The sequence below is a fragment of the Camellia sinensis genome, chromosome 4 (assembly GCF_055761805.1).
Source record: "Camellia sinensis isolate YWXY chromosome 4, ASM5576180v1, whole genome shotgun sequence".
Classification (NCBI taxonomy): Eukaryota; Viridiplantae; Streptophyta; class Magnoliopsida; order Ericales; family Theaceae; genus Camellia; species Camellia sinensis.
Genome location: NC_138964.1, coordinates 55,681,369 through 55,705,171, shown reverse-complemented (window position 1 = coordinate 55,705,171; position 23,803 = coordinate 55,681,369). Strand labels below are relative to the sequence as shown.

At 38.1% G+C, this 23,803-nt stretch overlaps 1 protein-coding gene and 1 long non-coding RNA gene across 8 annotated transcripts in view; one reads left to right on the top strand and one right to left on the bottom strand.

Moving 5' to 3' along the window:
* Positions 1–22,671, top strand: part of LOC145824649 (uncharacterized) — a 108,019-nt gene extending 85,348 nt beyond the window's left edge. For all 7 annotated transcript variants that reach the window (XR_014366541.1, XR_014366533.1, XR_014366537.1 and 4 more), the window contains 2 exons: positions 15,284–15,353; positions 22,148–22,671. The gene's annotated coding sequence lies outside the window, so the exon portion shown is untranslated. The remainder of the gene's footprint in view (positions 1–15,283; positions 15,354–22,147) is intronic.
* On the bottom strand, positions 22,153–23,463 carry LOC114271696 (uncharacterized). Its single transcript, XR_014366546.1, has 3 exons — positions 23,244–23,463; positions 22,888–23,005; positions 22,153–22,447 (listed from the first exon to the last, which is right to left on the bottom strand). It is a non-coding gene; the product is annotated as an uncharacterized LOC114271696 (long non-coding RNA).
* Positions 23,464–23,803: the final 340 nt, after the last annotated feature.

The window sequence follows — 23,803 nt, the reverse complement described above, 5'->3', positions numbered from 1 at the left end:
TAACGGAATTGAGTAAGCAATGCCCAGGACTCTTTTGGGAAACCTAGTACTTCACCCTACAAGTCTAGTAGTAAATTGTTCCGATGGAGCTAAGTCGTAAAAGAGCCTCCAATTCGTTAGTATCCCTTTCGTTAAGGTTAGTTTCTAACACTCTCATAAAGTTGCTTGCGACATTGATTGACTGAAAAGCCTACACCCTTTTGAAGGTGAGTGTTGAGTTGTGGTTGTGAGAATATTAAGTTAGGTAGTGTTTGTGTTTCCTTTTCTGAGAGATTGTATAAGTGTATATATATGGCAGTGTTTCCTTTAGTTTTAGGGTTAGGCTTTATTACACACTTGAATATACAGTTTCATTCAGGAAACTTACATGGTATCAGAGCCAAAACCCTGGGTTGTTCAAAGTTCTCTCGATAGTTCTGCGAAGTCGCGATAGCTTTCTGTCTCTAGGTTGAAGTCGCGACTCTCTGTTCTAGGCCTGATCGCAAAGGGTTGTCATCTCTCTCTATGGTTCAAAAATTCGGCTCGACATTCATCGTAGGTTGTTTCTGCTCGATTGAAGCCTTTAGTCTCTGATTCTGGTTCGTTGATCTCGATCGAAGTTGTCTGATTTTGGTTCATCTGGGTCTCTTTCTTTTCTCTACCTCTGATGTGGTTCGACATCTTCTTTCTGGACGACTTAGGTGACCCATCTAGTCGACCCATCTGCTCAACGTGGTAACAGTGCTTTGTCTCCTCACAGCTCATTCTATCTGGTTCTCGACTTCAGTCGGTGATCTCCTTGCTTGGGTGATCTCTTTATTTGGTCCTTTAACTTGTTCTGGAGTTTCTCCCTTATTACGTTTTGACCACAGTTTATATCTCTGGTTTTGGTTAGACCCATTTGACTTCCAATATTATAAGTGGGGTCATTGTTCTTGTTTACGAACACACTCATAATGACAGAAACCCACAAGCTTCAGTCTCTAGCAAAGCCCAAGAAGGGGCCATTTTCATCAGATGAGTATGCCTTCTACCATCAGAGGGGCCTTTGGAAGTATCATTGTCCCAAAAAGGGATGTCTGTCTACTTTACCTACCTGCCTGCCTCATCTTCTCTACAATTTCCGATCTAGGTCTTCGCCTCTCCTCTGAGTATTGTTCAGCCTCCCGCCGGATCTACTTTATCTGGTCCAGCTCCTAATCCTGACTTGGCTTCCTTAAGTGCTTAGATTAGTCAGCTTCAGTATATTTTGTTACCTCTCAGCCCTCCCCGTCTGCTTCAGTTGTTTTCTCTCTTCATTCAGGTTTGCTTAGGTCTTCTTCAGGTATCCCTTCATCTATTTGGATTTTTGATTCTGGTGCCTTTCATCATATGACTTCCCATCACTTCTTACTTCAAAATTGTACTCCCCCTCCATTTCCTATTACTATTAATGCTTCTATTGGGTTTGGTATGTTTGTTATATCTGTTGGGTCTGTCTTACCGTTTGACATCCCTATTTCATCTGTCTTTTATGTTCCTCAATTATTTGTCAGTTTATTATCTATCAGTCAGCTTGATGCCTTTGATTTTGATGTTATCTTTTCTTTTATCTGTTCTATGCAAGATCGGATGTCTAAGTAGCAGATTGGGACTGGCCATAGAGTTGGAGACCTCTATGTGGTGGAGAGTTTGTATTTGCATATGACAACCTCTTCGACTGCCTTACTTTTAGCTTCCTCCTATCACTGCTTTGGTTTCCAAAGAGGATTTGGTTCATATTAATCCGTTTCTTTCTGAGGTCCCTCTTGATGAGTACATCTCTACTATTTCCCCTGAACTTGTTCCCTTTTCTCCTCCTGTTGAGTCTTTCTCCACTGAACCCCATGAATCTGCTCCATTTTCTCCTCATTCTCCTTCTCATCCTCCGTTGTTAGTTTATTTTCGTAGCTTTCCCTCCACCAATTGTCTCTACCCCTACTATTGATCCTCCTGCTTATGACGACTCTGATCCTGCTGCACACTGATATCCTACTCAAGTGTGTCATCCTCCAAGCAGGTTGGGTTGGTCTAATATATATTTTTCTGCTTCTATGGTACTTTTGTGTCTACTATTCATTCTTTTTCAGAACCTCAGTCTTACAAAGAGGCCTGTCAGGATCCCAATTGGGTAGGTGAAGCTTGTAATACTCTAGTCATCAAGAGAAGTTAGAACAACGAGCTATGGAGGATGAGTTGTTTGCCTTGCAAAAGACTAACACTTAGGCGTTGGTCCCGTTGCCTGCTGGCGAGAATTTGGTTGGTTGCAATTGGGTTTATAAAGTCAAGACTCATTCGGATGGTTCTCTCGTGCGATACAATGCACGCCTGGTTGCCAAAGTTTGTCGTAGGAGCATAGTATTGATTATGAGGAGACCTTTGCCCTTATTGCTGAGATAACTACTGTCCGTACCTTGATTTTTGTTGCCGCTATTCAACATTGGCCTCTGTATCAGATGGACATTAAGAATTCTTTTCTTAATGGTCATCTCATTGAGGAGTTCTAAATGCATCCACCTCCTGGCCTTCCCCACTCCTCTGGGCAAGTTTGTTGTCTTCGGAGTGCTCTGTATGGTTTGAAGCAATCTCCTCGTGCTTGGTATGATCGCTTTCAGATTGTTGTTACTGAGCTTAGATTTCATCTTTCTGCTTCCGACTTTGCTTTGTGTATACGACATACCTCGACTGGTTTTGTTGCTCTCTTACTATATGTGGATGATATGATCATCACTGGTTCTGACTCTTCTACTATCTCTGAGGTCAAAGCATCATCTCTTCCGCACCTTTAAGATGAAGGATCTGTGTCCATTGCGATATTTTATTGGAATTGAGGTTGCTTCTTCTCCAAAGGGCTATTTTCTGTCTCAGGCTAAGTATGCTAATGAGGTCATTCAACGTGCTAGTCTTACTGACACTAAAGTTTTTGATACACCTATTGAGCCTAATGTGAAGCTCAACTCTACTGATGGTGTCCCTTTGGATGATCTCACTTTATATCGCGAGCTTGTAGGTTGCTTAGTCTGTCTGACGGTTACTTGTCATGATCTTGCCTATACTGTTCATGTGGTTAGCCAGTTTGTTTATACTCTTTGCTCCACACATTGGGCTACCTTAGTTCGCATTCTTCGCTATCTTCGAGGTACTATATTTGAGGGTTTAATATTGTCATCTACTTCCTCTTTGAATTTGGTAGCCTATGCTGATTCTGATTGGGCTAGTGATGTTATTGATCGTAAGTCTATTTCTGATTTTTGTATGTTTATTGGCGATTCCTTGATTTTTTGGAAAAGCAAGAAACAAACTGTTGTTGCTCGTTCTCCTGCCGAAGCTAAGTATCATGCTATGGCTCACGCTACTGCTGAAGTTGTGCTTCGTTGTCCTCTCTCTAACTTAGGCATCCCTCAGTCTTCTTCGAACTCCCTCTGTTGTGATAACCGTAGTGCTATTTAGATTGCCCATAACGCTATTTTCCATAAGCAAACAAAGCATATTGAGATTGATTGTCAATTTGTCCGTCAGCATCTGCAGTCCGGCTCTATCTTGCTTCCTTTCTTCTCTTCGATTCTGTAACTTGTTGACTTTTTTATCAAGACTCACACCACTGCTCGGTTTTTTTTTGGCAAACTCTCAGTGTTTTCTACTATCATACCTTGAGTTTGAGCGGGGGTGTGAGAATATTTGTTTGTGTTTCCTTTTTAAGAGATTGTATAGGTGTATATGTATGGCAGTGGTTTCAGTTTCTTTTTAACAAACTCTCAGTGTTTTCTGCTACCACACCTTGTGTTTGAGTGGGGGTGTGAGAATATTAGGTTAGATAGTGCTTGTGTTTCCTTTTCTGGGAGATTGTATTGTGAGAATATGCCTATATTCAGTGTTCTCCTTTTCCTTTTAGGATTAGAACTTAGTGTTCTATATCTATTAGATGTTCTATATCTATTAGAATTCTATATCAGTGATGTATTAGTTTAGGATTAGGAATTAGTGTTCTATATAAGTGATGCATTCTTTGTTCAATTAATTCAATCGAATATACAGTTTCATTTAGAAAACTTACATAGTATCAAAGTCGTCAAAAACAGAAGGATTAGCAGCAGGGGCAGAGACAACTAGTGGAGGAGGAGCCTTGCGACAATAATAAACTAACAACGGAGGAGGAGGAGAAGCCGAAAGAGAAGCAACCAGAGGTGAAGCAAGAGGAGAAGATGGAACAAGCTTAGGAGGAACTGTGGAGATGTACTCATTAGATGGGACGTCAAAAGAAAATGGATCAATATGAACCAAATCCTCTTTGGAAACTAGGACGGTGAGAGGATGAAGCTGAAAGTAAGATAGACGTTCGAGAAAGGCAACATAGTGGAAGACATAAAGGTTACGGGAAACAAGGTCATAACAGCGATAACTTTTCTAAGTGAGACTATAACCCAAAAAGACACATCAGACAGACCGGGCGTTAAGTTTGGTCCTATCTTTACGGGGTAAAAGGACAAAACAAGTAGACCCAAATACACGAAGAGGGAGTAATTAGGAAGTTGAGAAAACAAAGCCTCATAAGGAGACCAACCAGAAAGAAGGGGGGTAGGCATGCGATTGAGAAGAAAAGTAGCAGTAAGAATTGTCTCACCCCAAAACGGAGTCTGAACGGAGGTAGAGAGAAGGAGAGACCTAGCTGTCTCAAGGAGATGACGGTGTTTACGCTCAGCTTGACCATTTTGGGCAGGTGTATCAGTACAAGAAGTTTGGTGAATGGTACCTAATTTGGCCAAATATTCACAGAATTTAGTTTTAAAGTATTCCCCACCCAAGTCAGACCGTAACAATTTAATAGTAGACCCAAACTATGTAGTGACAATAGATTGGAAAGTACAGTATATCTGGTAGAAGTCAGACTTATAAGTCATAAGGTAAACCCAAGTGTAATGGGTGCAATCATTAATAAAAGACACATAATATGCAGAATCGCCTTTAGTAAGAACAGGAGAAGGTCCCAAGACATCAGTATGCACAAGAGAAAAATGAGAAACATAAATAGATGTACTTTTATTAAATTATAAAGTTGACATTTTAGCAAGTTTACACCCCCGACATTCATCAATTTGACTAGGAGAAACTTTACCCAACAATCCTGACTGAGCTAAAGACCGTAAGTGGTCAATAGACAAATGACCGAGGCGAGAATGTCATTTAAATTGACTCAACTGAGAATCTAACTGAAATGAGGAAAGTGCAGCTAGAGAGATGGATGAAGGGAGATGCAAGCTTTCAACCACATAGAGATCTCCAACTCTACGGCCGATCCCAATCTACTTTTTGGATACCCGATCCTGCACACAACAGGCAGAAGAGGAAAAGATAACATCAAAACCAGACGCATCAAGTTGACTGATAGATAATAAACTAACAAATAACTGAGGGACATAAAGAACAAAATGAATAACAATAGCAGACATGGCAGAGGGTAAGACAAACCCAATAGTCAGAACAGACATACCAGACCCATTAGCAGTATTAATAATAAGAACAAGTGGAGGAATATAATTTTGAAGTAAGAAAATGTGAGGAATCATATGATGAGAGGCACCAGAATCAAAAAGCCAGCCAAAAGAAGGGATACCTTAAGACGACCTAGGCAAACCTGAATGAAGAGAGGTAAGAGCGGACGCAGATGGGGATGGCTAAGAGGTGGATAGAATATGCTGAAGTTGTGAAACCTAAGCACTCAAGAAAGCCAAGTCAGGATCGGGAGCCAGAGTAGATACAGTGTAAGCGGCAGGAGGTCAGAGCTAGGTTCGAAACCCTAGCTGCTTCGCTTGTCGCCATCGTGGTTCACTGGTCGAAGGATCATCGATCTTGACATCTTCTTGGTTCTTCTAGTTCGTGATCAGCCCTAAATGGTGACATTCTGGTTTGTCTGGGTCATGACCATCAGCCCTCTCTGGTTTGACTGGTTTGTCACCATTGGAGTCGCGACTTTTCTCTCTCCAGACTCGCGAAGGTTTGAAACCCTAGCCCTCTCTGGTTCGTCTGGTTATCTAGTTTGTCTAGCGAAGGCTTCTTTCTTTCTCGCGATCTGTGTCTGATTCGCAGCTATCTACTTCGGCTTCAGATTCTCAGCTTTAGTCTCTCTCTCTCTCTCTCTCTCTCTCTCTCTCTCTCTCTGTGTGCTTGAACTTTGGTATTTCTATTTAAACCCTATTTCAGGATTATTGCCCGAAAGCCCCATACTTGTCTGTTTATTACGAACTTTGTTTTATTACAATGTCGGATACTAAAATCCAAGGCATCAAATGTAAACTTACTGGTGACAATTATGCCTATTGGACCAGTGTTATGAAGAATTTTCTTCTTGGTCAAAAAAAATGGGGCTATGTTTCTGGTTCTGTTCCTCATCCATCAGACCCGAAAGCGGAAGGGTATCTGCCTTCCTGTGACACTTGGGATTGTGATAATGCTCAAGTTCTGACCTGGTTTCATAATTCTATGGATGATTATATTGGAATGATGTTTTCCAAGTACAGTACTACCAAGGAGGTGGGGGATTATTTACTAGGTGTTTATTAGCAGTCCAACTTTGCCAAGCGGTATGAGTTGGAAACAGCTATTCAGAATGCTCGTCAGCAGGATTAGACTATTCAAGACTTCTATATTGAGATGACTAATCTCTGGGATCAGTTGGCTCTTATGGAATCACCTAGTCTCAAGATACTGGATGCTTATATTGAGTTTTGGGAGCAGGGTCATTTAGTGCAGTTCTTAATGGCTCTCTCCCCTCAGTATGAGGCTATCCGAGGTGGCATCCTTCACCGATCTCCTCTTCCCTCTGTGGATGCTATTGTTCATGAGTTTCTCTCCAAGGGAACCCATCTTAAGACGGCTAGTCAGACTCTGCCTCTTTTTTTTCTTCTTGGCTCCTGCCAAGCCTCCCTTGTTATCGACTCCACCTCCTTATCAGCTTCAGGCCACTATGAAACCCAAGAAAAGACCATTAGGGCCAGATGAGTGTGCTTTCTGCCATTGGAGGGGTCATTAGAAGAACAACTGTCCCAAGAAGGGACGTCAGCCTGTTCCGTCTTCTCTGACAGTTCTACGATCCTACGTTATATCGTGAGCTTGTGGGTTGCTTAGTCTATCTGACAGTTACTCGCCCTGATCTTGCCTATGTTGTCTATGTGAGTCTGTTTATTTCTTCACCTCGCTCTACACATTGGGCTGCTTTGCTTCAGATCCTTCGCTATCTTCGCAGTACTATCTTTCAGGGCTTGCTATTCTCTTCTACTTCTTCCTTAGATTTGGTGGCCTATGCTGATGCTGATTAGGCTGGTGATGTTATTGATCGTAAATCTACTTCTGGTTTTTGTATGTTTCTTGGCGATTCCATGATTTCTTGGAAAAGCAAGAAACAAACTGTTGTTGTCCGTCCGACTGCCAAAGCTGAGGATTGTGCTATGGCTCATACTACTATTGAAATTGTTTGGCTTCGTGGTCTCGTCTGACTTGGGCATCCCTTAGTCTTCCCCGATCTCTCTCTATTGTGACGACCGGAGTGCTATTCAAATTGCTCATAACACTGTCTTCCATGAACGGACAAAACACATTGAGATTGATTGTCACTTCGTCCGTCAGAATCTGCAGTCTGGCTTTATCTCGCTTCCTTTTGTCTCTTCGACTCTGCAACTTGCTGACTTCTTCACCAAGACTAACACCACAATTCGGTTTCGGTTTTTAATTAACAAACTCTCAGTGTTTACTGTTAAAAAACCTTGAGTTTGAGCAGGGGTGTAAGAATATGCCTATATTCAGTGTTCTCCTTTTCTTTTTAGGATTAGGACTTGGTGTTCTATATCTATTAAATGTTCTATATCTATTAGAATTCTATATCAGTGATGTATTAGTTTAGAATTAGAAATTAGTGTTCTATATAAGTGATGTATTCTTTGTTCAATTAATTCAATCTAATATACAGTTTATTCAGAAAACTTGCATGTATAGGGGTATATATATGGCAGTGTTTTAGGTGTATATATATGGCAGTGTTTCCTTCAGGTTAAGTTTATATATATGGCAGTGTTTTAGGTGTATATATATGTTATTGTTTCCTTTAGTCTTAGGGTTAGGCTTACTATATAATCAGATGTATTCTTTGTATTATTACACAATTGAATATACAGTTTCATTCAGGAAACTTACAATGGTCCAGTTTAGTTGATAAAGTAGCACAACACCTTCCTTGTCATCAACTTGAGTTATGGCACAGCACATATATGTAACAAGTGGATCTGCCCCTGGGCCAACCATTTTCAAAATTCAAGTGGTGAAAGTTTCATAATTACAAGTGGGGCTTCCTGGTGCCAAAAGTATAATTTCAACAATTCGCCAGTGCTTCTTTTGTGCCCATTAAATTTGTAGTATGTTTTCCCTTAAAGGCCCCATTTGGGATGAGTGTTTGGGCTAAAATAGTTATATAGGATAAAATAGGCTATTTTAGTCAAATAGGACAAAATGTCACATCCAACCTATAATCATTTTATTTTCTCTCACAAAAGCTGAAAAACTTATCCCAAACGAAGCTTTTTAGTCCCAAACTAAAATAGCCAAAAAGTCAACCCACATCCTAAACGAATCCTAAGAATATTTAACTACTGTTTGTCTATCCAAACAGATGGGTTTATTCTAATAGCAAACCAACCTCAGTTTTTGTTTTTTAATGGGCTTTGGTGCGATGATAGAGCACTAAGAGTCAAAATGGCAGAGTTTGGAAAGGAGCATGATACAAAGCGCACATCGGTATGAGTACCACAAATAAGGAAGGAAATGGAGGTCAACCACATGTCTACGGTTGGGTATCAAAGGAAACAGTACGAGGCAGATCGGAAGCAACAACTGAAGTCAGAACCGTTAAGGCATATGAGGAAGGAAATGGCTGCCTATACGAAAGTGTAGTCGCAAGGCCCAAATCATCCTCTTCAGCGGATAACTTTAGGGAGGAAATAGTAAGGCAAGGTTTTGGGGATGTAAAGGTGCGAACAGGAAGGGGAAGGGATATGGTTCTTTCCTTTAAATCAACTGTAGATATGAAGGAAATACTTGTGATAATGAAGGATTGGCTTAATGAATGGTGCGAATCAGTCCTAGAATGGAGGCAGGGGTTGGCTCTTGAGCAGGAAAGATGTGTATGGCTTAGCTGCTATGGAGTCCCATTGAACTTATGGAGCTATACTACATTTAGTAGCATTGGTAAGAACTGGGGAGTAATGATTGGCATGGACGAAGATACTCTTCGATTAAATTCGCTTCACTGTGGAAAAGAGAAGATAGCCACGAAAAGTATGGACTCCATCAATCAAACCATCAACCTGGAGTGCAGAGGTATTCTTTACCCAGTGAGGGTGTGTGAGGAACAAATCGTAGTATATAAAGCAGTGAATGATCAGTGTGTATCCCAATCCAATCAATGGAAGAGCGGTGAGAAGAACTTCTCAATAGTGAATGAAGATGAACAGATCACAGACAGACATAGTAGGCATGAGGAAGAAGATGATGTGGATGCCCAGGTGGATAAGGAATCAGGTAATAGGTGTGATATGGCTGGGTGGGTCAAAACATATCACCTGCTTCTGTGGATGAGTTGGATGGGGATGACAGGTTGAGGGATGTCTTTATGGTGGATAAGACATAAATGATGCAGGTAGGGTCAGAGAAAGGTGGCTCATGCGTGAGTGACTCTGCTGGATTGGGGATGAGTCCCAAGCACAGTGATGATGTTGTTAGGAGTAGGGTAGATGGTGAAGTCTACACTCCTGGCTTTATCAAAAGCCTAAGTGGATTAGCAGGTAATCGGGTTGGAATTCAAATCATAGTGGACCTGAGTAGGGCCCAAAAGAATCTCGGTCTAGATGGATTGGCCCAAAGAGCTACTGGGTTTGTTTAGGTTGATAGTAATAAGCCACAAGCCTCCTAATGATTCTCCAGCCCATACTCAGTCAACAAATATCTGTCCACAGAGGGAGGATTTATTGAAGGAGAAAGGCAAAGGAAAAAAGAGACGACCACTAGTGTAGAAGAAGTAGCTAAAAGGGAAGTTTGGTGCTACCAGGAAATTGGGGGAATCTTCATTGAACTTGAGGAAGGGAGCAGTCTTCAGGTCGGCTATAGCTGCCATCTCATTATCAATAACGAGTAGAACCAATAGTGGACGGCTAGTAATGTCAGAAGCGGAAGCATTTATTCAAATCGGTAAAGCTCTTGGCCTTGATTGTGAAGGAAAAGAAGAAGAGATGATTAGCAAACTGGCAGATCTTGAAGCTCAAGTTAAGAAGAAAGTACGGCAGAAGGAAGGAGATGCTAACTAGAGTATTAAACCCAGCTGTATTAGATTATGATTTGCTGTGCAAATGAAGATACAATCATGGAATGTGAGGGGAATTGGTAGACCTGAAAAAAGGAGAAAGATAAAAAAAAATCTTGCAGAAAGAAAAGTAGACATTGTTTTTCTCCAAGAAACAAAGAAGTCAGGAGTTGATTATGACATGATTAGGTCTATGTGGCCTGGGGATAATTTTGATTTTATGGCAATTGATGCGATTGGAAGAGCTGGAGGGTTGTCATGCATTTGGAATACAGAGGTGTTCTAGCTGAAGGCATGTTGCAGCAATCACAACTTCCTCATGATATCAGGTTCAGTTTTTTATAGCTTTGATTGTGTTATTGTTAATGTTTATGGACCTAATGAGGTGGTTAAAAAAGAAGAGACTTGGAATTTTTTAGTAAGGTTGAAGTCCACCTTCTTGGGACCATGGTGCATGGGGGGTGACTTTAATGAAATTAAGAGTATATCAGAAAGAATTGATTATTTGAGGAGGGATAGAGGGATGAGGTATCTTAATAATATATGATTGAACAACTTGAGTTGATAGACATGCCCATGCTAGGAAGAAAGTTTACTTGGTGTAATTCTCAAGCCAGAGAGAAATGGAGCAGAATTGATAGATTTCTACTTAATTATGAGTGGGTGCAGAACTTTAATTTCAAATTGTGGGGTCTTCCTAGAATGTTATCTGACCACTGCCCTATCATTTTAATGGAGGATGACAGGGATTGGGGGCCCAAGCCTTTTAGGTTTCTTAATGCCTGGCTCTTACACCGCAATTTCCTAGCCTTCGTCAAGCAAAGTTGGTCAGAATTTGTAGTGGAAGGTTGGGCAAGTTATAAGTGTCTTATGAAGTTTAAAGCACTGAAACAGGCATTAAAACAGTGGAATGTAGTGGTGTTTGGTAAGATTGAATCAAAGCTTAAGAGTGCTGAAGATGAGGCCCATACTCTTGATTTGTTAGCTGAGGATAGACCATTACTTGACACAGAGTTATATAGAAGAAAGAAAGTCAGGGGTGAAGCTTGGAGATTAAGTAAAATGTTGGATTGGATTTGTCTACAAAAATCTAGAGTGAATTGGGTAACTAAAGGGGATAAAAATACAAGGTACTTTCACATTATGGCATGCAGCAGAAATAGTAGGAACTCTTTGCGCTTAATAATAGTTAATGGATCAATGATTGAGGAGCCTATGCAACTGAGGGCTGAAGTTCAGGCACATTTCATGAGGCTTTTTTCTGAATCTTGGAAAGTTAGACCCCAACTGTTTGGCCCATTCAAGAGTATTGGTGGAGCTCAAGTTGTGGAACAATTGGAGGCAGAATTTTCAGAGGAGGAAATCAAGTCTGTCATCAGGAGTTCTGATGGTAATAAGGCCCCTAGGCCGGATGGATTTAACTTGTCATTCTTCAAGAAATGCTGGGAAATTGTGAGAGTTGATGTATTACAGTTTATGAGGGAATTCCATCAGAATGCAAGTCTTGTTGGGGGGATCAATAGTTCTTTTATAGCCCTAATCCCCAAAACTAAAAGCCCCTCTTGCTTGAATGAGTATAGGCCTATTAGTCTGATCGGCTCATTATATAAAATATTAGCAAAGGTACTCTCTGACAAACTGAAGCAGGTGATGCCTAAGATTATTAGTGAGGTCTAGTCAGCCTTTTTGGGAGGAAGGAATATATTGGATGGTGTTCTGATAGTTAATGAGATAGTTGATGGGTGGAGAAAATCCCATAGAAAAGGATTGGTGCTTAAATTGGATTTTGAAAAGGCCTATGATTCTATTAATTGAGAGTTTTTATTTGACATGCTATCAAAGTTTGGCTTTGGAACTCGATGGGTTAGTTGGATGAAAGCATGTGTTTCCTCTGCTAAGATCTCTGTTTTGGTAAATGGGTCGCCAACATCTGAGTTTTATCCCCAAAGAGGCCTTAGACAAGGTGATCCGCTGTCACCATTTCTATTTAACATTGTAGCTGAGGGACTCAACATTCTGCTGAGCAGAGCTAAGGAGTTGGACATCATCAAAGGGGCAGAGGTGGGTTCTAATGGTTTAAGAGTATCACATTTGCAATTTGCGGATGACACGATTTTGTTCTGTGAAACCTCAAGGAGGGAGGTGAGAAATATTAAAAGCGTTCTTAGATGTATTGAGATTTCATCAGGTCTGAAAATTAATTATCATAAGAGTGTTATTTGTGGCATTGGGGTGGATGATGGGTTGGTGCATGAGTTTGCCTCTATCTTTAATTGCCTTCACCAAAAGCTGCCTCTACAATATTTGGGGCTTCCATTGGGGGCTAATCCAAGTAGGAGAAGAACTTGGAAACCTATCCTTGACAAGCTCGAACAGAAATTGGCTTCCTGGAAGAGAAGGCTTCTATCTTTTGCTGGGAGACTAACTTTAGTCAAATCTATAATGTCCAATTTGCCTATTTATTATTTATCACTATTCAGGATCCCTACTGGGGTGGCTAAGGAGATTGAGAGAATGCAATCAGCTTTCTTGTGGGGTGGATCAGATCTCAGAAGAAAAGTTCATATGGTCCGGTGGGAGGTGGTTACGAAGAATAAGAAATTAGGTGGTTTAGGCTTGAGGAAGATGTCAACTTCCAATCAATGTCTCCTGTTAAAATGGTGGTGGAGGTTTGGTGCTGAGAACCAAACCATTTGGAAGAAGTGATCTGCCAAAAGTATGATGTAAGGGATGGAAGATGGATACCAAAACCAATAGGCAGAGGATCCAAAATTTGGTCTGATATCATCACTGCTGTTTTGTCCAATCCAGAGCTGCATAGTTTTTATATCACTAACTCTCATATTGTTCTAAGGGATGGGAGGAGAGTTCAATTCTGGAGGGACAAGTGGGTTGGAAATGTGTGTTTGATGGATGAATTCCCTAGGCTATTTTCTTTATCTACTGACAAAAGTGGTGTGGTTAAGGTGTTCTTTGAACAAAGGTCAGATGATGGTGGATGGAATATGGGTTTCAGAAGACCTTTGCTGGTCTGGGAAGAGGAAGAAGCTCAGAGATTATCCAATTTGCTTCGTAACGCACCAGTACTCTGCAATAACAAACCAGATGAGTTAAAATGAGTGCAGATCCATCTGAGTTATTTAGTGTTGCCTCAGTCTACAGCTGGAGTGAATCACTGTTGGGGCCTGTAGTGGCGGTGGCTGGCTCAATTTGGAACAATTTTGCTCCTCCCAAGGTGCAGTTCTTTGGATGGTTGGCTTGGCTTGGCAAGGTTAAAACTTCTAGTTTTCTCCATAGGATTGGAATCTTAGATGGCAGTGCTAATCTTGCTTGTGTTTTCTGTCAAAATGAGATTGAAACAGTGGATCATATCTTCCTTTTTTGTCCTTTTGTCTGGTTGCTGTCGTCCAACATTATAAGATGGTGGGGTTTGCAGTGGGTAATACCAGGTTCGGTGAATGGCCTGTTGCAGTGGTGGTTTGGGTGTAGAATGAAAAAGCTGGAAAAGAAAATTTGGATGGTTTTGGCTATTCTCTGGTCTACATGGAAGCATAGAAATGATTGTATCTTTAATGGCTCTCAACCAAATTTGGAGGATTTGTGCAAAATTGTGAAGGTGAGAGTAGCCATGTGGCTCAAAGCGTCGCCAATTCAGGTGGAGTATTCTATAAATGACTTGGTCTTTAATATGCAACAAGTTAAGCATTGTATCAGAATTGGAGGTTGAGTGACTAGTGTTCAAGTCTGGTGGCAGTTTGCTCTGTATTGGTGCTGAGTATTGTTCTGGGTACTCCAGTTCTGCTCTCTGTTGCTCTGTTCTGGTGTTTGCTTCTGCGGCTGCAGGTCTTGGTGGTTGTTACAAGGGAGAGGTGAACTGCTATGTTGGCTGTTAGTGGTTGATGTGTTCTGTTAGAATGTTATGTCTAGCAGTGGACTGATTCGCTGCTAGTTTTTGGTTCTGTTTTGGGGTGGGGTTTCTGTTTGTTTGGTTGGAATGTGCCTGGTTACATTGGACTGAATTCGCTCAGCAGTGGTCTGTTCATTGGACTGCTATGCTAAGCAGTAGCAGCATTGTTTTGGTTGAGAGCTCTTGTGAAAGAATATTTTAGAAGACAACAACTTGTGGACCAAAGGAATTCAAGGGAGTGGCTTTTGGGAATGGGATGACTTGGTGATGGCAGATAATATGAACTTTGAGGATCTTGATAAGTTTTTTGACTAAAGGCAAAGTTGGTGCATTATGTATTATCTTAGAGATACCATACCTAGTGGTAATTTTGGAATGATGTTTCTAATCAAGTTTGGAGCTGCTGCAGAGTTGATTGAATAGGGCTACTGCTGCTCCTGATGCTGGTTTTTGGGCTAATCTTGAAGTGCTGTTGCTGTGGTTGGTCTGAGGCTGGTGATCTGTGGGGTAGTTTTTGGTCTGTTTATTGCTGTTTTTGATCTGTTTTGAGCTGTCTACTAGTTTTGGTCTGTTTATTTCACTATTTTATTGCTGTCTGTTAGTTTTGGGCTGTTTGGTCTGCATCAGGTTTGGTTAGCTTTATCAAGTTTGGTTAGCTTTATCAAGTTTGGTTAGCTTTTTCTTGGGTCAAGTTGTTTTTGGTGTTTGTGGTTGGTTCCTCGTCAACTCGTGATGGTGTGCTAGCATTTGATTGGGCGGTCTTATTGGTGCCAACCTAGTTGGGATCAATTTGGTTCGCTATGATGCTTTTTGCACTCATCCTCTTTTTCTTTTATTGATGTAATAGTTTTCTGTTTCATCAATAAAGTTCCTTTTCTTTGCTGATCAAAAAAAAAAAAAAAAAACTAAGTGTTTTCCTGTGTATTCATAAATGAGAGCTAATAAGAGTTATTGTTCATTTTCCAGTCTTGTTGTTTTACATGGTACCATCAAAATGCTAGTATTCTTGAGTGTGCTGAGATTTGTTTCCGCCCTAGGTCTTCTATAGGTGATATGAGAAGAGGTTGCTTATGCATTCAGGCCTTTGCCTAAGCTCGCTTTTATATGGTATGATTTTTCAATGTTTCATACTGAAGCGAAATAGTGAATTATAATGCCTCCTCTGTTCTCTCTCTCTCTCTCTCTCTCTCTCATGCACACAATTTTCTACTTAATGACTATATGGCATTTGTTTTTAATTACACTATGGGTGATGGATGTTATGGAAAATGTGGCTCGATTTGGTTAAAATTGTAGGAAGGAAACATAAGTAATTTAAATAATAAATGGAACCCTAAGAATTGATGGGCATTATCAAGTATTCTCACCATCAAAAGTTCCTGCCAAAAGGCTTATAGGGAAGGATTAAATCAGAAACCTGTCCTTTGGACTATATCAACTTTGTTATATCTATATATTTTTCATCTAGGTCTAGTATACCATTATTTTCTGAAAATGCTAATATCATAGTGAATTACTTTTTGGAATGCGTATTTCCAAAACATGGTACACTTCCATTTTAGAATAGTTAATTTAGCGATTTGAGACGATCCTAGAAGTTTTTTACAATATATTTCTTTAAGTCTTTCTTAGGAATAATAATAGTAAAAAATAAAATAAAAAAATGAATTAAAACCTAAAGAAAGTCATGTTTTGACAGCGCAAAATATCAAAAATGGGTCATAATCTCATAAAAATGTGTTGCTACATGAAACAAACAAGGTTATTAGGGCTAGCAGTGTTGAGTATATTTTTTGGCTTGTATAAATGAAAATACTAGTTTATGTGTTCATGAATTGATTAGTGAGAAAATAACAAATTATATGCAAGAATGAGAGATCTGTTGTGCTTTGTTCCACACAGCTCTTATAAATACCATTGTACAGTCTTGGTTGTGCCCATGTAGATATCTTGAACTGGAGTCGATATGGATTTGACTTTTGGCATAATTTGTACAAAGTTCCATTAGCAAGGTGGGTTTAGGGGTTCAATTTCACTGTTAGCAACCTTATATTTGAAGTTGTACTAATATTTATGTCTTTTAGTAACCTTATATTTGAAGTTGTATTAGTATTTATGTTTCTTTCATAATCTAAGGCAGCTTTTAAACAGTGAAATTTTTCATATTTTGTCTTAATTTATTATGTCTTATTTAAATGCATTTGGAACTTCCAATGCTTACATCATATTATTAATGCATAAAAAGTCCAGATATGATTACAAAATTTTTTGTATACATTGTTTTCAAACGTAATTAACATTTCACAAAAGTAGGCACATTAAATTTTGGTTAAAAATTTTATGAGAAATTTCAACAAATTTTAACAATAATCAGTGGACTCCTGCCCTTGGTGAGTATATAGGGTGTCCAATGACTAATTTAAGGTGACCAAATAGAATATTGAACTGTAGAAGGATCAGAAGGTTGGAAATTTAGCTTGAGAGGCTCTTAGATGGTTAGGTTTTTGAGCATAATAGAACACTTATATGTATTTTAGGAAGCTCATTTATGAGAACAACATTATTAAAATGTATTAACCGATGGTTCCGACACATGAGAGTTCAAAGGGTGTTGTTCTATGTTACATGGACTCGGGTACAGGTGTCGGGTGCGGGTATGTATGTAGAGGTTGGACCCATCAAACTATAAATTTAAGGGTACGTGGATTTAGCAAAAAATGTCATAATTTTAAATTTTTAATCAAGTATGTGAGATAAAATGGTGCTATATGTAATTTACAGTGTCAAAAAGATATTTATAGCAATTATATAACAATATGTATACATAATAATTGTGTTATATACAATTATACAAGAAGTATCTGTTGAAAAGTATTCGACACATATCTACAATTATATAAGAAGTATCTGTTGAAAAGTAATTGACACATATCTCATACCCTTATCCGAATGTTGGGTGTCCGATATCAGTATTTGATTTATTTTGTAGAGTCCGTGTAACATAGGTGTTGTTTAAGTGGGAATGAGCAAGATTAATTGGTTCTTTGGAAATGTAACTCATGGATCCAACTGTAGGATTTGGTAGATAAACTTTTTTGGGCAATTTCTAAATGTTATTTTAAATAATAATTTGCTAAATAGAAAGCTACTTATAATGTTTTTTTTTTTTTTTGGAAGGTAAGATAAAATTTTATTAATTTGAAATATAAGAATAAATCAAGGTAACAAGGATTAAGGAAAAAAAAACTTGATCACCCCAATGCAAATCCCAAACCTCATCTAAAAGTCCATAGGTGCCAACAAAAGGCAACACCTCAATGTAATATGACATCTTTAACACTGTCACAATGAATCAAAAGCAACAAAGCTTCATAGCCCCCAATAACCAAACTAAAAATCCATCCAACCCCAAAAGCTTTCTCACCTCCCACACCACTTCTGCTTCAATGAGAATAATTCGATTTCTATTCAATATCCTATTCTATGAAATTGTAAGTGACATCACTGTTGCTGCTGTCGGCTGCTCTTAACGTCACCTTTTTACCTTTACTCCTCTTGGTTCCATGACTTTTAATTTACTCGTCCTCCTATACCAATCCCCATTACCTCCTTCACCAGGTTTTTTTCCCCTGTTCTTTTTACCCTAGTTGCTTTCATCTGCTTCACCAGATTCAACCAATTGAACACGTAGTTCCTCTGAAGAATTGTTACTTTAGTTGACTACCCATCTTTCTTACCAATTGTTCTGTTGATATTTTCTTTTTCTTTTTTTTGGGTTGTAGATAACTTCCAAAGTTACTATATTTCCTGAGTGTGAATAAAGTTTGCATTCGAAGAGGACAAGCGACAGTGATTGTCATAGTCTTACAACACATATTTAGAAGAGTAACAATTGACACAAGAAAAAAGCTCATAATGATAAGAAATAAACAACTCAATACAACAAAGTGCTAGGAGAGAATTAATCAATTTTTTCTATCACGTCCCAGTTTTACAAGATCCAGGTTTGTGAGATTAAGACCACATAATCATAGAAGATTAAGGAATAGTCTGAAATGAAGAAGGGATCTCAATGATGACATGAAGTCATACTACAACAGACATAACAAAAGAAACCATAATCCCACTCTTCGTCATATGCAACATACAAACCATGATTTTACGTCAAACATTTGTAGTTTCATTATTCATTAATTACAGAGTTTCTTATACATGACATTGTTGGGGTTTGTAGAGCCCAATAGTATTGGACATTGGGCCCTCGATCCAATGGGGGGGTTCAAGGAGGCTCTCCCCGAATTTTTTTTTGTGAGCATTAAGGGTAGCTTAGTAATTGTTGATGTAACCTACCATAGTAGCACTATATATTGCTGCTTTTTGTAGTACCACATTGTATTCTCTTTTCATTCTCTCTAATATAATGAAACTGGTATGAGCCGCGGACATAGGAAATCTTGCGAACTACGTACATCCCTTTGTCGTTTCTTGTGTGAGATTGTTTTGTTTTCTTCATGCCATTGTTTGTGTGTTTGGGTTGTTTTACAACAGACATATGATATTGCAATTACAATATAATTTAAATCATTCAAATGCCCCATGGGTGGATAGGGCAGTTGGCCTAGTGGTTCATGTAGTTATTCCCTGGGACAGTGAGAAGGTTAGATGTTCGGAATTCAAGTCGATGGAGCGACTAGATGACCCATTTATTGTAATCTAACTTACTTACATTCTATTGTTTGCAAATAAATAAATAAATAAAATTCCATGGGCTATAATCAAATAAATACGGTCTAACCCTTTACAGATAACACACATGGCTAAATAGATAAGGCGTTTAAGCACAACAGGTTAGTGAATACGATCATGATATTGTAAAAATAATAACAAATTAATAATAAACCCAATTATCAAGTGTATTAAATCTCATAAATTCAAATTTATCTTATTCTCATAACTATAACGATACAATACAACATCAGGCTTTTCAATTTCCAATCGTCAACGGTAAAACAAATTTTCAAAGAAAAAGTTATATCCGAGTGGATCTCTAGGTCTGTATCTACCAGTGGTTTATTACAAAAACCACTTAATCACCTCCTCTTTACCGACTACTAACCTGAAGAAAATCGGTACCTACTCTGCGCGAGTTTTTGGTTTTTCACCGAGGACCTCAAGCCAACTTAATTTCCAACATCTATACACAACCTACATATTGACTTCCAATCACAAAATTGATTCGAGATATGTAAATTTCCTAACAATTCTCAATTTCTCATCAACAATAATCTCAAGATAACCAAGTGAATTTCTTCAGTTTTATTCTTAGCAAAATTTCATTTTTGATATGTGTAAACTTCTCCAATTCACTGATGATATACAGAAGCTTAACTTCTTGTTGCAAAGAATGACAAGAAATCTATTTTCTAGAATTAGTACAAAATATTGTTGTTTGAGAACAATTATAAGCTTTCCATGGAATTAATTCAATTAAATTGAAGAATAATACATTAGGGTTTTACATTTCAAATTTTTTTTTTTTTTTATTAAAATTCATCCATCATCTCAAGAGCTTGCAAAACAAAGAGTTATAAAGAAAATATTACACATGCATACAAAAGCAAGAAAATTACTACCTCCAGAAGAAGATTGACAAGTGTAGGCTTCCAATTATTCAACTAATAGAGAATTTCCATCAGTCACAAGATGCTCCTAGACAAGTTCTACAATGTAATTTCATAAATTCATTACATCCACAACTCAAAGTTTAGTAATTCCATTAGATTTCAAATGGACTGTATCTAAGTTAGGGTTTCAAAACTCAGTTCTTTACAAAAATCCGTCAATAATCTCATGAGTTTGAAATTCAAGAGTTTTGAGACATAGTTATATAAGATTACTAAAAGCATGGTTCCAAAGAGTATAATTCCATAAGTTGAGTTACAAAGAAAATACCACGTATTAATTACACATACATACAAAAGCAAGAAAATTACTACCTCTAGAAGAAGATTGACAAGTGTAGGTGTCCAATTATTCAACAAATAGAGAATTTCCACCAGTTACAAGATGCTCCTAGAAAAGTTCTACAATGTTCTACAATGTTACTCCTTGAGTTGAAGACACATTTCGCCTCTAGCTTGCTTGAAATCAACAATTTGGCTCCAAAGAGTAATAGAGAAGGGAAAATGTTAAAAAAAAGAAAAAACAAAAAAAAAAAAGTGTGAAAGATGAAGGAAAATGGGTTGCTCACGCACTTGCGTCCACACACCCGCACCTATGGCTGCACATTGCAAAGTGTGGTCGTACATGGCCAACATGTGGCTGCACCTCCTCGCAGACAAGTAAGGGTTTTGGCCACCCAATGCCCAAACCGAGCCATCGGAGCAACCCAAAACTCGACCAACATGTGTACACAACTAAAATAGTTATGTAAACAATATAGAGTGCTTAAATTGCACAAAGGACTCAAAAGCCAAAAAGTCAACACTTGACACCTATTCAAGTCAACAATCTCAGGATTGAATGTAAGGCTCAGCTATGGAAGTTCAGTCATATCTAAAGGTTGGGTTAAAGACCTAGGTTGTCCCATTTGCCATTGGCAATGATTGATTATTTGACTTCCGGTTGAGAATGCCAACCGAGCTAGTCTAGATAGTTAAAACTGTCAAATTTATTGGGCATGATAAGAGATCCTTCTTTGATTGGTACTGAATGTGATGTTAATGATGTGTAAGTACATAATAGGCAGACAATACTAGAAAAGAAAAATCAATTACACTACACTGAAATGGATGATCAAGGTGCATGATGAGGTGGAATTATCTTGAGGTCTATGACGAGGTAGAAGGATCTGGGACTTGATGTTTATTACTGTGAAAGATAAAAATTTTGACCTGATATTGGCAGCTCCTGGTTTTTTTTTTTTTTAAACCTAATAATTTTATCGCACAAAACTTATCACCAAACTGTCCTTATTTGTTTGGATTTACAACTGGAGTCATGTCTTCTATGATGCACTTTTAACTATCATTAAAGGAAGTTTTGAACTACTGAAAGGACCAATTAAGAGTGCTTGGTTATGAAATTTTTTATTTATTTTTGGTTGGTGAGTGTAAACTTTATTACCAGAACAAAAATGTGTAGTAGAAGCACAAACTGGGTTGTGGGCTAGATGAGAATAAAGTGGAAACAAAAATAAAAAATAGAGCTTACACAAACTAAAACCAAACTTGATCAAGCAACCAAGATAGCAATCACTTGATACTGTGTTGATGTTTAAGAATCATTGGATTAAGTATGAAAAAGTGTTGGGCAAGATGTTCATGATGTTTGTGCGAAACGATGACTATAGTTGAAGTAGACGTTTACTAAACGTCGGCAATTTTATCCCAACACTTATTACCAATGTTTAATGAATGTCTTCAATGTAGAATGGCTGGTAATAAAGTCCTGTTCTTGGCGCGTTTGTCACTAGCAAAATTTCCGTTGATATGCTGGTATATGTCATCATCATGATGTCACAATAAGAAGTTGATGTTTCTCTAGATGTTGGTTTAACTTGAAGTAACCATCGGCATAAGTAAAGAACATATAAACCGACAGTTAACATAAATAGCAAGAATTTTATTCATTTTTTTCCTCTGACAGTTAACCAACAGTTGATGTTTATCAGGGTACTCATAAATGCAACCTAAAATTTGTATTGCTCTAATCCAACTTCTTCCTCTTTGTTTTACCTGCCTTCTAGATTTTTGATTGAATAATTAGAAGTTTGATTTTGTGTTGTATGTGAGCAATTCAGCATATTTACTAGTTTTTTATTTTTATTTTATTTATATTCATTTATTATGCTTAGATATTCACAATAGAATCGGCCATGAACATTATTTTAAATGGTGCAGCTATGTAAACGGCAGGAAGATTCAGATTCAAATAGCAACCGACCAATGAGTCATTCCAAACAAGCATCCATGACATGACAGTAATACCTCTTCTTCGAGACTCAAATGAGTTGTGCGTAGATATATTCAGCATCCTCTGTTGCATGTGGCTTTTTTGAATCAGAGTAAGCAGCAGCTATGGTTTATGATGGTGCAGAAGCTTGAACACAATGTTTGAGGATGCGATTCCAGAGGTGGGAAATAAAGGTTGGTCTTGATTTGGCATCGATGCATGGTAATGGAGGGTTTAGTGTAGACAATCTGTCATTGTAATAGATAAAAGCCGGCAAATCAGAACTAGAGCAATGGATAGAATTGTCGTTATTTATTGTGAGTGCATTTTTAATTGGTACTCATTTTTTCTTTGCGGGTATTGCTTCTGAAATTGGGTTAATGTGATAGGAGATGAACTCTTCCTCACTTGGTTGTTTCTATCAAAAGAAAATTTAATATGCAAGTTCATCAGAAAATAGATTTTTTTGACATAATTTTGTTCAAAGAGATACATCCTTGATTGGTACAGTGTGTGACGTTGATGATGTGTAAGTACAAAAATGGCGGCCAATATTGGAAAAATCAATTATATAAATTGATAAATATATTTTGATCAGTTTCGTGGCCGGGTTACATTATGAATCTGGTATTAAATAATCCGATGAACTCAAACTGATCAAACTACTAAACAAGGGAGAAATTATTACATGGTGATGATTGAAGAGTGAAGACAAGCCACAAAATCAACTGTAACTCTCAATCTCTCTCCTTAGTCCTCACAAGTCACAATCTGCCATTGATCTCCCCTCTCCATTGCTCCTCAAGCTGGAAATGGAAAGAGTGAAGACCTAAAGCATACACACATAAGCAATGACAAGAATGCAAGCCTACACACGTAGGCAATGACAGGTCATAATTTCATATGTGATTAGGTATTGGACTTCATCATTATGAGGATTACCTTCTCGAGTGGTCAATCAATACAGGAGAGTTCAATGAGCAATCAAATAATTTACTAGAAGTTTAGGCGCTTTGCAAAAATACTGAAAGATTTGTCTCTTACCAGAAGAGTTCAATGAGCAATCAATACAAGTTCAACTGCACATCCATCCACATCAAAACAATGTCCATTGACAAACACTCCAATTCGCAAAATTTCAATACTGATATAAGAGAAGAAAGAAATGATAAGAGTTTTGAGGTATAATATATGCATCTATATATTGGTATAGTGAGAGAAGAATATCATTAAATGCAAACAACCATTTGCAAGTTCCCAAAAAATCACAATGGAAGAGAATTTAAAAAAAAAAAAAAAAAAAAAAAAAAATGTTAAGCAATAAACAAAAGGAAAGAAAGCAAGAAAGCATCGGAAACAATTTTGAAGTAACTAAAGCAACGCAAATGAGAATAGGAATTGAGGAAGCAAAAGGAATACTTAAACCATACAAACCCCCTAATCAGTCATTTTAATACCAATCTATCATTCATAACAATTCCTCCCCAGCAAAATATAAAAAAACACCGCTTAAATAGTACTCATTAATGTGTGTTTGGTAAGAAAAAGATTGGGTAAGAATGAGATTCAAGATTTCAGAGTGTTGGGTTTTTGTAATTGGCAAT